The sequence below is a fragment of the Danio rerio genome, chromosome 1 (genome assembly GCF_052040795.2).
Source record: "Danio rerio strain M-AB ecotype USA chromosome 1, GRCz13ab, whole genome shotgun sequence".
Classification (NCBI taxonomy): domain Eukaryota; kingdom Metazoa; phylum Chordata; class Actinopteri; order Cypriniformes; family Danionidae; genus Danio; species Danio rerio.
In genome coordinates, this window is record NC_141021.1 from 4,851,306 (window position 1) to 4,865,671 (window position 14,366).

A 14,366-nucleotide genomic window follows, 5' to 3' on the forward strand; every position below is an offset into this window, starting at 1 on the left:
TATATATATATATATATATATATATATATATATATATATATATATATATATATATATATATATATTTTTTCTTTTATTTTTTTCTTTCTTACTGATTGGAAAGAATACAGCTTATATTTATAGTCTTCTAGACCAGTGGCCCCTAACCTTTTTATAACTGTGGATCAATCAACACTTGACAATTTTATCATAGCCAGGGTGGGTGCTGGACGACCATCGACTGTTTTCTCAGAGATGACGTGCTGACAAAACATTACTACAACTTTTTGTAAAAAAAAAAAAAAAAAATACAAGTTTTGTTTATGAGAAACTTAAGCACAGCAGTGTTTGTCTGAGATAATCAGTCTACCGAAATGTGTATATTCACTACAAAATATACATTCTGAAGATGTTTCCCACTGGGTGCGCCTAGACCACGTCGCTCCCAATATGCCTCCATTGAAAATAACAATTTTGTATGCGAAAAAAAAAAAAAGTCTGCCATGATTTGCGATCTCCAGCAGTTGATATTCTTGCACAGAAATGCTGGATTTACCTGATTTGTTCATGTATTGGTTGCAGATCCATTCTTTGGCAGTTTGTGGTCCTTCACTGGGCCTTTTTCTATTCGATGTCTGTTTCTTACTCATTTTGCTGCTTGTGGGTTCAATTTTGGCACACAAGTGACCAGAATGTAACCTAGAGAATATGGTCATCTTTCAAAATAAAATATTTTTCAATATATAAAACATCGCTCAGACTCGGATAATAAATAAAACAGAAATAGTTCATGATTTCTTGTGTAGCCTGGTACCAATTAATATACGCACCGGGTGTTGGGAACCACTGATCTAGATGTTGCTCTCAACAGCATTGACAAACCTGGATGTTCATTCACATCACATCACTTCAAACTTATTTCCAAATTATTTACAATTAAGCAAAGAACAAAAAGAGCAACAGGAGTATACCAAGAATCATGTTCAGCCGCTTGTATTTTTCATGTGTACAAATATGAACATAGGCAATTAGGTACTGCTGCAGTTCACTAAGCGGCCACCGGTGTCACTAATAACAGGGGTTTCTACATTTCTACATGCAGCCATTAGATCAGATGCAGCAAACAGGGTTGTTACCTGAATTCTTTGATAATTGCATCAGTAATCCCATCATTGTTTTATCAGTGAAGAAATGCACCAAAAAACCTCACGCATGCAGCGGCTTTGTGAAACAACAGAAAAGCACTAAGTGGTTCATCCCTTTGAACTTTGAAATTGCGCTCTAAAAATGTCAAGCGGCGTGCCGAAAATACATCGCACACATCGCCGCTGAATATAGTCTTGAGAGCGGCGTGTTAAGAGCTCTAACCTTTTCTACAAACCACTGCAATTTAAACACCAGACTTCACTCCAGCCGCAAGTCTTGTAATGCATGCTAGATAAGTATACCATACGCTTCCAACAATCCTATCCACGTTCCCTTTATGACACCATCCAAAAATAGTCTAGATTTACACTATCATGCACAATCAAGAAGGTGTCAGGCCGTAATATACATCCATTTATGGCCCCGGCCTGATATCGCTGTGCCAAGCCGGAGATGTGCACTTGGGAGTAACTGCCTTTTCTGCATGGGTGAGCATCCGTAATCCCACTTGACAAGCATATATCGCTGTCTTCACATCGGGCCAGGCGCAGCAACGGGGTTTTGGAGCAGGTTTGTTCCCTGACCTTGGCTGTCAGCGTATGCATGCTGAATTCGGCCCCACTGGGGTGAACATTGTGTCGAGGCGGACTTGACCGCTTCGGGTCACTGTAGAAAGACTTGTGACAAGCCGCATGCATTATGCAGACATCAGCAAATCAAGATGTGCTCTAATTATCATTTAAAACAGTCTACCTCAGGCTCGGCTAAAGTTTGAGTTGAGAACTGCAGTTTATTAGGAAGGATGTTTCACTTTTTGGGGCATTTGTGAGGCCCAGTATTGAAAAAAGGTTGCCTGGTCTAATGAGTCTCGATTTCTTCTGCGACATTTGGATGGTAGGGTCAGAATCCATCCTGGATCCATCCTGCCTTGTATCAATGCTTCAGGCTGCTGGGGGTGTAATGGTGTGAGGGGTATTTTTTTGGCACACTTTGGGCACATTAATACCAATTGAGCATCGTTTCAACGCCACAGCCTACCTGAGTATTGTTGCTGACCATGTTTATCCTGTTATGACCACAGTGTACATCTTCTGATGGCTGCTTCCAGCAGGATAACGCATCATGTCATAAAACGTGAATCATCTCAGACTGGTTTCTTGAACATGACAATGAGTTCACTGTACTCAAATGGCCTCCACAGTCACCTGATATCAATCCAATAGAGCACCTTTGGGATGTGGTGGAACAGAATATTTGCATCATGAATATGCAGACGACAAATCTGCAGCAACTGTGTAATGCTATAATGTCAGTATGGAGCAAAATCTCTGAGGAATATTTCCAGTATCTTGTTGAATCTGTGCGACCAATGATTAAGGCAGTTCTGAAGGCAAAAGGGGGTCCAACCTGTTATATTACGGTAATATTAGTGCCTAATAAAGTGGCCGGTGAGTGTTCAGTATGATACTCTACTACAGTATAGTTCAAAACACTATGTGAATATTAAAATAACTCAGAGCCAATCAGAATCCATCGGGCTTTCAAGATAATGACTATTTAACATGGCAGGCACATTTCATTTCTTGGTCTTTGGTTTAATCAGAGAAATATCTTTTTCAAACTTAATTTTTTTAAATATTTTTTTTTTACGCATTTCCACATCACTTCATTTTGAGATAGATAAAACACAAAATTTGCATTTTTTTAATCACTAAGTGGACATCGGGGAGAATATTAAATATTTTCTTGTACAAAGGTGCCTTTTTTCGTTTATTATTATTTTTTTCTTTCTATAATTCATTCATTTTTTTTCTTTTCTACTTAATCCTTTTACTAATCTGTGGATGCCACAGCGGAATAAATCACCAACTTATCCAGCATATGTTTTACGCAGCGGTTGCCCTTCCAGCTGTAACCCATTACTGGGAAACACCCATACACTCTCATTCACACACATACACTATGGACAATTTAGCTTTACTCAGTTCACCTGTAAGTCTTTGAACTTGTTGGGAAAACCGGAGCACCCAGAGAAAACCCATGCCAACACGGGTAGAACATGCAAACTAGGATGAAAATTAGGATGCATTAATAATATCCAGAGCAAAAGAAAATCAATACTCTAATTATTTCAGTTCCGATGCCCAAGTGGTTTCATTTTTATCTATTTATTTATTTATTTATGTATTTATTTATTTATTTATTTGTTTGTTTTTCACAGAATCATATAACTCAGTGTGGAAAGAAATCATCAACTCTCAGGCTGAGCAATGCCAGGTGATGATACTGGTTTTTCTCACGTATTGCTCGTTTGCTCGCACAAACGCTATCAGCGGATTTGAGCAGGATCTGCATTCAGCTCGCCGAGGTAAACTTTACAATCTTTGTGATGAATTTCACATGGTGTGAAAGTACAATGTCAAGGTCCTTTCTGTGGGGAAACTCGATGCTAAGGTTGCATCATTTCCTTTGTAGAGTTGCGTCTTTGCCAAGAATTGAATTTCTGGCCTTGACCAATCTTGCAATATCTGTGTGACACCTGAGTGCCTTGTACCAACTGTGTGGAGCTCCAAACAAAGCTGACAGATTTCAGACTGCATTTCCAGCCGTCGCACTTATCTGTTTGGTGGACCATTTATTCACCAGCTGCTTTTATTAGAAATATCGCTGTGTCCTTGCAAGCACCTCTACACCTTCTGGGGTTACACGGACATATTGCATGTTGGCTTGCAAATGTTTTATAACTTTTCGTTTGATTTTATTCCAGTTTGTTTGAGAACAAATTACGCATTTACTGAAAACTGGATGATTCAAGTTGCAGTATGGAATAATTAGTAATTCTGTCGTTTTTGCTGGCTTGTTCATGCACTTTGACTTAAAGTTGATGCATATGCTCTGCAGAACATTTTCATTCACTCAAAAAAACATGACATTTGTTAAAAAACTTATAAGTTAGCTTAATTCCTTCATGTTGTCCCAACACAAATCAATTGTAACCCAGGTTAGTTCTGATTACGTACCCCTATATACATTTTTGGAGAGTGCCAAATTCGCCCCAGGAGCTACTTTTTTTTGCAGTCTTTGTTTTTGCGAATCCACCAGAAGCCGCTGTGTACGCTTTTTCAGATCTCAAATTTCTCTCGTGAGTGCCATTTGCTGGTCTCACGTAAATCTACCAGAGGCCACTGTTGACTGAGTATCTGACTCACTGACTGACTAACCAATCAACCCCATGCCCCCCTCCCTTCCCTAAACCCAACCGATAGTGTTTATGAAAAAAAAAAGATTAACCGGCGCCCTCCCAAAAAAAGAAAAGCCCTCACCTGATTTTTATCACATTCTCACTCTGTTATTTACATGTATATTTTATTTTTTGCCGTTTGTTTTTGTTTTGGTCGTTGTTTGCCAGAATCAACAACAAAAACAACATATGCATATAAATATACCATTTTTAATTGGTTGGATTTCGCAATCTTAATACATTATATTAAAGAGTTTGTGCTGTACTTGTAGGTAAAAGCTTTTAAAAAATGATTTGGCAGCTTGTTCAAACCTCTGAAACCATTCCACTGCATCCCAAAGGTGCTCTATTGGATTAAGACCTGGTGACTGTGGAGGCCATTTGAGTGCAGTGAACTCATTATCATGGTCAAGAAACTAGTCTGAGATGATTCACACTTTATGACATGATGCGTTATCCTGCTGGAAGTAGCCATCAGAAGATGAGTACACTGTGGTCATAAAGGGATTGGCATGGTCAGCAACAATACTCAGGTAGGCTGTGGCGTTGACACGATGCTCAATTGGTATTAATGCGCCCAAAGTGTGGTAAGTAAATATCTCCCACGCTATTGCACTACCACCACCAGCCTGAACCGTTGATACAAGGCAGGATGGATTCATGCTTTCATGTTGTTGAACGAGTGACTCAGACCCTGATAGAGGACTCGAGAGATAAACGGATCAATTCTTTTTCCGGCTCTAAACGCGTATGATTGGCCCAGGATGAACGAGTGACTCAGACCCTGATAGAGGACTCGAGAGGTGAGCGGATCAATTGTTTTTCGGGCTCTAAACGCATATGATTGGCTTGAAGACCAATGTGATGAAGACTTGAAATTAACGATACTACCTGCACAAATGTGCGCACGCGCGGATGTCGTAGTTCCCGAGTCATATTGAAGATTCGTTCAAAATGAACAAATCGATCATGAACGACCCATCACTAGTAGGTGTACATAAATAAAATTCGAATTGGCCCAAAGAAGTACTAGATTAGTGAATAGTGTGCATGTATAGTACGTGAGACCCGTCCAATGAGAATAATAAAAATAGAATGCATCATAATTTATTGTTTGTGCTGCAGTTTTTCATCTGCCTCTGAAACTGCTCATATTACTATTGTGATTTATTGTGACACACACACACACACACACACACACACACACACACACACACACACACAGTTGAAGTCAGAATTATTATCCCCTCTGAATTATTAGCCCCTATGTTTATTTTTACCTCAACTTCTGTTTACCGGAGAGAAGATTTCTTCAGCACATTTCTAAACATAAAAGTTTTAATAACTCATCTCTAACAACTGATTTATTTTATCTTTGTCATGATGACAGTAAATAATATTTAACTCGATATTTTTCAAGACACTTCTATACAGCTTAAAGTGACATTTAAAGGTGTAACTGGGTTAATTAGGTTAAAGTTAGGGAATTTAGGCAATATATTGTATAATGATGTTTTTTTCTGTAGACTATCGAAAAAATATGTATATATAGCTTAAAGGGGCTAATTTGTTAAATATCATTTGGGAAATATTTTAAAAAGAAAAAAAAAATCCATAGGGGGGCTAATAATTCTGACTTTAGATAGATAGATAGATAGATAGATAGATAGATAGATAGATAGATAGATAGATAGATAGATAGATAGATAGATAGATAGATAGATAGATAGATAGATAGATAGATAGATTGACAGACAGACAGACAGACAGACAGACAGACAGACAGACAGACAGACACACCTTGGACTAATCTATAATAATGCTAGGCTATGCTTTTGCTAGTTTTATCGAAATGTTATTTTCAGGATCTCAGGTAAACTGTTTGCTTGTGCTATCAGTATGGCTAAATGTTACACATGACTGTAATCGAAATCACATTAGATATTATAAAAAAGTAAATATAACCACTTTGGGGGAAAAAAAATGCTTAAAATTTTTCCTGGAGGGTTCAATTGTATTTATTTATTTAAGGTAAATGAAATAAAACAGGTTTAATATAAAAACTATATAAAATAATATTATAAAACAATATAACATATTAACATTTAATTAATAAATACTTATATATACTTTAAATAAGACACAATTGTTAAACTTTTTTCAGTTTATATCTGACTATAATTTAAGTTTAACATTTTCCTTTCAAATTAAAAAGATTAAAAATGCCAATATTTTTATATGTAACATTAACAATATCAATAGCCAATCAGAATGAATCTTGCTTTTAATAACTCGAGCATTTAAAGTGTCAGATCATAAATCCAACACGATCTCACAGCAATTCATAACCTTTTGATTTAGTGGCTAAGTGAATTCATACGATCTCATTCATACAATATAGTACGATTTCCTTATCCTGATGGATAGATGGATAGATATACTTTTTTTTTTACAATTGCTTTGGAAGTAAATAAAATTTCCTTACCTTTATATATCCCAAAAAGGGGATTGAAACCAATGACATGGAAGAAGACTAAGAAGTAATGGCGTTGGCTATATGTTAAGCAAAAACCTCCATGCATATGTATGCCTCATCGCCATATGGACGCAAAGACAAGGGCATCATCAAGTTAGATGACACCTGGACACGCGCTTCCCTCTAAATATATTCTGTCACCAGCTTCCGTGAACACGCGTGTCACTTTATAACAATAATTAGACATCTGATGCACCGTAAGGGGCCTGGGGGAACATGAACTCCGCAAAGCCCCCGGAGGAATCCAAAAAAAAAAAGGATGTTCATCATTATGCATTAGATTGTTTCCAAAGGCCTCTTTCAGCAGGAACAATCTCCATTCGCCTCGTAAAAATGATCAGCGCAAGTTCATCCAGCCTGCCGCCTGCCAGTAATGAGAAATGGACACACATAATGGGGCCTGAATGGGTTTAAGTGAGGGCTAGTGAGTCATATTATCAGAGTCGACTGCCAATAACTTGAAGGATTCCTGTGCAGGTATCGATTCGTCCGTAGACGCGTTCAACTTTTATCGCACTAAAGTTTTATGTGCTGGACGCTCTGCTGATAAATTCTGAGGGATTGAAATGACTGGAAATCAAAGGCGCCGCTGAAGAAGCACTATAAGACTCTAGCTCAGGCTCTAAATGTAGCATCAACGTTAGCCGCAAAACTAAAACAGCCTGCGTGATATTAAAATCGAATCAAATCTGCTTATCTCGTGTGGTGAGTTAAATCAAATGCTTATTGAAGAAAGCATCAGCAATGAATGCAATAAATAATGGTTTTAAATGGTGTGCGTGTACTTAAGGCCATTTTATACCAGGAATGATATCGTTATGTAGCAATAACTGTAATATCTACAACAATTCACTATAATGTTCATGCTGTGGTTTGTGCAGCCTGATCTTACAAGGAAACATAACTATTTTGTGTTTTGTTAGTTTAGTGGCTAATTCGTTTGAATCTATGTTTTTAAAAAGCAGCTCTGGCATTTAACCCTGCCGCTAAACCGTCATTGGGGTATAAGAAAATTGTACTAAATTGTACGAATGAGATCGTATGAATTCACTTAGCCACTAAATCAAAAGGTTATGAATTGCCGTGAGATCGTGTTGGATTTATAATCTGACACTTTAAATGCTCGAGTTATTTAAAGCAAGATTCATTCTGATTGGCTATCGATATTGTTAATGTTACATATAAAAATATTGGCATTTTTAATCTTTTTAATTTAAAAGGAAAATGTTAAACTTAAATTATAGTCAGATATAAACTGAAAAAAGTTTAACAATTGTGTCTTATTTAAAGTATATATAAGTATTTATTAATTAAATGTTAATATGTTATATTGTTTTATAATATTATTTTATATAGTTTTTATATTAAACCTGTATAATTCCATTTACCTTGAATAAATAAATACAAATGAACCCTCCAGGAAAAATTTCAAGCATTTTTTTTTTCCCCAAAGTGGTTTTTTACTTTAAACCAGGAGTTTTTGCGTCATGTGACTACATGTAAAGAAATACAGATATTTACTTTTTTATATTTCTAATGTGATTTCGATTACCATCATGTGTAACATTTAGCCATACTGATAGCACAAGCAAACAGTTTACCTGAGATCCTGAAAATAACATTTCGATAAAACTAGCAAAAGCATAGCCTAGCATTATTATAGATTAGTCCAGGGTGTGTCTGTCTGTCTGTCTGTCTGTCTGTCTGTCTGTCTGTCTGTCTGTCTATCTATCTATCTATCTATCTATCTATCTAAAGTCAGAATTATTAGCCCCCCTATGGATTTTTTTTCCTTTTTAAAATATTTCCCAAATTATATTTAACAAATTAGCCCCTTTAAGTTATATAAACATATTTTTTGATAGTCTACAGAAATAAACATCATTATACGATATATTACCTAAATTCCCTAACTTTAACCTAATTAACCCAGTTACACCTTTAAATGTCACTTTAAGCTGTATAGAAGTGTCTTGAAAAATATCGAGTTAAATATTATTTACTGTACTAATAATTTTGACTTCAACTGTGTGTATGTGTGTGTGTGTGTGTGTGTGTGTGTGTGTGTGAGTGTGAGTGTGTGTGTGTGTGTGTGTGTGTGTGTGTGTGTGTGTGTGTGTGTGTGTGTGTGTGTGTGTATACATATATTTACACACACACACATACAGTTCGGTCCATAAATATTTGGCATCGACACTATTCTAACATGTTTGGCTCTATACACCAACTGAAACAATTTGTCACGAACAATAAATGCTTTAACTGCAGACTGTTAACTTTATTTTGAGGGTATTACTTTTGGACCCTTAACAAGTGGGAGTAATTTAACAACTGTTGTAATTCCTTCAGCATTCACCTTTTTTTCCCTTTAGGCAGATCAAATATTTTGGTAAATATATATATTAAAAAAAAAAAAAAAAAAAAAAAAAATATATATATATATATATTTATATATATATATATATATATATATATATATATATTTTTTTTTTTATTATTTTATTTATATATATATATACAGTAAAATTTATCAATTTTCCTCAACTTTTCGTTTTGAGTTGGTTAAAACTAAGAAAAAAAAAATATATATATATATATTTTTATATATATATATATATATATATATATATATATATATATATATATATATATATATATATATATATATATACATTTAAATTTATCAATTTTCCTCAACTTTTCGTTTTGAGTTGGTTAAAACTAAGAAAAAAAATGTATATATATATATATAAATATATATATATTTTTTTTTTTTCTTTCTTTCTTTTTTTTTCTTAGTTTTAACCAACTCATAACGAAAAGTTGAGGAAAATTGATAAATTTTACTGTAATAAAATATAGTGTTTTTTAGGATGGTCATCAAAAATACACTTTGTTGTAACAGTAAAAAAATAAATCCAAAATGAAAAATGTTGTTTTCAAATTAAAAATAAATAAATAAATAAAAATAAATAAAACACCAAACAAGCCAATAATAACTGATGGTGCTATATCTAAGTAATGGCTGAAAGAGAGAGAAATATTGAACCCCAAAATGAGAGCAGAGCTGGACACGTCCAGAACATACAGTATGGGATAAAGTTGAACATTACTTGATTTAATTTGTTAGCTTAAATTCAGCACATATAAGATGTTTGCAACCACTTACCTTACAAAATGAAATCCAATGAATCATAAAATGAGCTGTTTTGACGTAAAAGAACTGCACCGTGGTTTTCACACACCAGTCATTGTCAGCGGTTCTTCTGGGAGTGGAATTCATCAGTACTGTTGCTCAGAGCTTGAACCAGAACAGTTGTGGGAAACTAATTAGAACACCTTGCTATTAATGTGAGGCACTCGGAGCTCAGCTTCTGATTATTCATTATTTGCTTGTGCGCATCATTTCACAGCTGCTCCATCAGTGTGCTGTTGTCGGAGCGTCCCATCTGTTTGTGCTGCTCCGACAGAGAGGGCTCTGGGATTGGGGAAGGGGTCGGGTGTGACCCTGTTCATGTGTCTGGATGAAACAGATTGATAGGCATTGGTCAGTTTTGAAATTTCAAGCTTTTTTCTCTCTTTTTTTTTTTTTTTTGAGTGCATGTAGTTAAATGCACTTTATCTGCTCTCTCAGATGGTGTAAAGCTGTTGCTGGGATAGTAATTGCACTTAAAGGGCCCATAATGGTAGTAACTATGACAGTGGTGGACAGTAACTAAACATTTTTACTAGTGCTGGCGAAAGATTAATCGCGTTGCATAATATACTGTACATGTGTGTGTGTGTGTGTGTGTGCAGTTTTTATATGTATTTTTACATGGATAATATATGTATGATATGTATATATACAGCCATATCTCACTGTTACAATATATGGCTGCATATCGGCACTGGCGGAAGGCATGCATTGACCAATGCACAGCCATATCATATTGTTTAGTGTGATATTGTATTTATACAACAGTGTTTATTCGATGACATAATTGTTTATAAAAAAGAAAATCAAACGCGGAGAGTCTCAAAAGCCCTTTTGTACTGGGAACTACTTTCTTCTGCCATTCCTTCACATCTGCAGCTGACATCAGAGCAGCAGAAACCGTTGCTACTTCTCAAACATCACTTTAGAGCTAGCATTTGAGTGATTCTCTAGCATAATGTCTACAGTGATGATAAAACAGGTGATTTTGCTTACATTTTAAGATTATAACGCTGAACAGCATGAAGTGCCATCAGTATACAGAGATTTCCCAGTATTTCTCGGTTGCAATTGGAAATTCAAGTTGGAATTAACCCTGAAAAACCCAGAGCAATCAGTTACTGTGGTATAAATACAGCAATACAAAATACAAAAGAGGGAGATCAACTCAGAATGTCACCTACCTGATTTATAGTGATTTGTTCTGCTGTAGTTTGAAACTTAAGCATGAGAAAATGCTGTTTTTCTCCCCCCAAGGACTTATTATGTGGTCCGTGTCTCCATCTTTTGGCGGAACGTCATGCGTCACTTTCTATGGTTTCCTCAGACAGGCTGATGGCAGCCGATGCACTAAATGTGATGGCCCAAAATTATAAATATTTTAAAATAGGCACTATCCTTATCAAACAGCATAGTTGCAATTTAAACTACAATATTGCCTAAAATAGCCTCAAAGGAACATTTCGTTGTCCAACAGCAGCAATATTTGTCAAACTGTAGAGTGTCCTATACTTGTTGCTGTATGTGGATGGAGTAATACACAAGATGAAGGATGAAGAAGCTGTATGAGTGCTGTTATTTGCAGAATGACGCAAGGCTCAAATTCAAGAATCAAGAATTCAAACAGATTAATTTTACTTTTGTAGAAAAAAATAATCATAAAATATTAAATATATACAGTTGAAGTGAGAATTATCAGCCCCCCTGTTAATTTTTTCCCCTAATATATATATATATATATATATATATATATATATATATATATATATATATATATATATATATATATATATATATATATATATATATATTTTTTTTTTTTTTTTTTTTTTTTTAATCCATCTATGTCTCAATGTATATGGACAAGGGATCAACCAGGCAGTTACAGATATCCATTTACAATTGGAATTATTACTTTTAATTAGCCAATTAAATAACTTTTTAACAGTGGTTTATTCACTGTCGGTAATTAGCTAAATAATCATGTCAAACGAGAATAACATAAATAGCTGCATACAGTACATGTACACTTTCATTTATTTAAAGGTCATATCTATCCAGAGTAAAATTCTATCATAGTTTGCTTACCCTTGACTCGTTTATGAATGTCAGTGGTTACAGATTTTCAAAATTTCTTATTTTATGTAAAAAACAAAATATATAATAATTATTATTAATATTAAGTAAATATTTACTTATTTATTTATTTTTATCGATATGGACAAAAGGTCAACCAGGCAGTTACAGGTATCCATTTACAATTAGAATTATTACTTTTAATTAGCCAATTAGAAAACTTTTAAACTATTTTATTCTCAGTGTCAGTAATTACCTAAAAAATCACGTCAAACAAGAATGACATAAATAGTTGCATACAGTATATGTGCACCTTCATTTATTTAAAGGTCATAGCTCAACTTGCCACTTCGAGATCAAGCAGCAAAAAAAAAAAAAAAAAAACTCCAGCAAATCATATGGATATACAGGAAAAGTCACTGAGCTGGAAAAAAATAAGTGACTGCAAACTCTGTCTAATCCATCATTCCACAAGAACACAGAGGATCTTCTGACCTGATCGTCTTTGCCACTAATTACCGTTGCTGAACCCTCGCATTTAGCAAACAAACACACCTCTTTATCTAAGAGAGAACTTTCAGATCTTGACAGTAAACGTAATGTATTTGGGGTCCAGCGGCAGCATGAAGAAGTCAAACGGTATCAAGTTTAAAGTGGCGCAGTCAAAAGCTCATGACTAATTAACTAGCAAAAAAAAAAAGGATAGCTGTTTTATTAAGATCATATTTCTGCTTGCTCTCACGCTGTGAAACTCGAGGCCTCGCCGTAAAACAAAAAAAATAAAATGCGTTCATGCAGAGAATCTTGTTAAATTGCACTTTGGGATTAATCTTTATAAGCCAAAACGTAAACCTCGCTGACCCATTTATGATATGCACTTTGGACTGGGAAGGGGAGTCTGTAAAAAAAAAAAAAAAACGTAACAACATGTACAGTTGAAGTCACAATTACAGTATTAGCCCTCCTGTGAATTTTTTGTTCTTTCAATTATTTCCTAAATGATGTTTAACAGCAAGGAATTTTCATAGTATTTTTTTCACACTATACAATGGTGAGTCCTCATAAATCACAAAAAACAATATGTGTGTGTGTGCATGTGTCTATGTTTGCTTGTTTATGTGTTGTTTACATTTATGAGGACACATTTATTTACCAACATTTGACCTATTGCAGTGCTGACTTGATACTTAATACTTAATCTTTATCACATTCAAATTTTGTTACCTATTAGGGTTGAGTTCAGGGTTAGGGTTAGGCCATTTAATAAGTGTTTTCAGAGTATGAAATATATTACGCCTATGGAGAGTCCTCATAAATCACAAAAAAAAAACAATGTTTGTGTGTGTGTGTGTGTGTGTGTGTGTATGTGTGTGTGTGTGTGTGTGTGTGCAACACAATCTCAATTTGTAACTTTTTCATTTAGTGGCTAATTTGTACGAATTCGTACAATCTTATTCGTACATTTCAGTACGATTTGCTCTTCCCCCAATGACGCTTGGGTTTAAGGGTGGGATTGGGTGCCACACCTCCTTTTTAAAATCGTACTATTTCGTACGACTGAACTCGTACGAATTCATACGAATTAGCCACTAAACTGACAAAACGTAAAATACTTACGTTTTCTCGTGAGATCAGGCTGTGTGTGTGTATGTGTGTGTGTTTGCTTGTTTATGTGTTGTTTACCTTTATGAGGACACATTTATATACCGACATATGGCCTAGGTATTACAATGTTGACTTGATACTTAATACATAATCTTTATCACATTAACATTTTGTCACAGGTTCCTTATTAGGGTTGAGTTCAGGGTTAGGCTTAGGCCATTTAATGTTTTAATTTAGTGTTTTAATAGTATAAAATACATTAAGCCTATGAAGTGCCCTCATAAATCACAAAATACAATATGTGTGGGTGTCTGTGCCTGTGTTTGCTTGTTTATGTGTTGTTCATTTATGACAGGTGTGCCCAAACCCCGTCCTGGAGGGCCGGTGTCCTGCACAGTTTAGCTCCAACTTCCTTCAACACACCAGTCTGGAAGTTTCTTTTATACCTAGAAAGAGCTTGATTAGCTGGTTCAGGTGTGTTTAAATGAGGTTGGAACTAAGATATGCAGGACACCGGCCCTCTAGGACCGAGTTTGGACACCCCTGATTTATGAGGACATACCGACATATAGGCCCATATACGTATT